Source organism: Micropterus dolomieu, unplaced genomic scaffold (assembly GCF_021292245.1).
Source record: "Micropterus dolomieu isolate WLL.071019.BEF.003 ecotype Adirondacks unplaced genomic scaffold, ASM2129224v1 contig_12061, whole genome shotgun sequence".
NCBI classification, from domain to species: domain Eukaryota; kingdom Metazoa; phylum Chordata; class Actinopteri; order Centrarchiformes; family Centrarchidae; genus Micropterus; species Micropterus dolomieu.
This window is the reverse complement of record NW_025741047.1, coordinates 784-1,739: the sequence shown is the minus strand read 5'-3', so window position 1 is coordinate 1,739 and position 956 is coordinate 784. Positions and strand designations below refer to the sequence as shown.

Sequence of the window (956 nt, the reverse complement as noted above, 5' to 3'; positions counted from 1 at the left end):
CTGTCATTGATTGCATTTCACATTTCATGGTTGTGCTCTGTCAAAAACATGTTACAGGTTTATTGTTAATCATGTAACGTTACATTTTTATTTAACATTGGTTAACATTACACGGTTTGAGAGTCTGCGGGGTGTGTTGACTGACAGTAGTTTAAGCTGTCATTGATTGCATTGCACATTTCATGGTTGTGCTCTGTGAAAAACAGGTTACAACATGTAACGTTACATTTTTATTTAACATTGCACTGGGTTTAAGAGTCTTCGGGGTGTGTTGACTTACAGTAGTTTATGCTGTCCTTGATTGCATTGCACATTACATGGTTGTGCTCTGTAAGTGAAAAACGGCTTACAGTTACAGAATTCAGTAAGCTGATACAACATTCATTATAACCCAAGTGACTTGAGAGTTGACATGGACTCTAGCTCAGAGACTTGACTGGTTTCCATACTTATGACATGCTCAGTTTAAATACCTCCAAACTTTGTGGTACTCACCTCGTTACTGATGCTAAGCTATGATTGGATTATCACTGTTCAGGGAGGGGTTTAACAAACAGTTAAACTGTTTTATCTCTTCTTCCAGACTCCAGTGTAAAGTTCAATGTTGTTGTTTTACCTATACTGTAACCTGTTACCTCCATACCATACAATAGATCTCATTTGGTTAATTGTATTATATATATACTTATGACATGACACTACCCTATGCTAAGTAGCATATTATTGAAACAATAGGATAGTTTTTTATGTTACATGTTGAACCATGTCATTAAACACATTACAGGACCGCTGTGAGCAGGGTTTGAACCTGCGCGCGGAAACCCCATTGGATTTCGAGTCCAACGCCTTAACCACTCGGCCATCACAGCCACCAATATTAGGTTAAACTTCAGACTGCAGGCCAAAGTGACCCATATTCGACTTTTTTGCAGATTATACTCGCCCGTTTGAGTCCA

General features: G+C 38.5%; 1 non-coding gene across 1 annotated transcript; it reads right to left on the bottom strand.

Annotated features, from left to right (window-relative positions):
- Positions 1 to 787: 787 nt before the first annotated feature.
- trnas-cga lies at positions 788 to 869 on the bottom strand. The gene has a single exon. It is a non-coding gene; the product is annotated as a tRNA-Ser (tRNA).
- Positions 870 to 956: the final 87 nt, after the last annotated feature.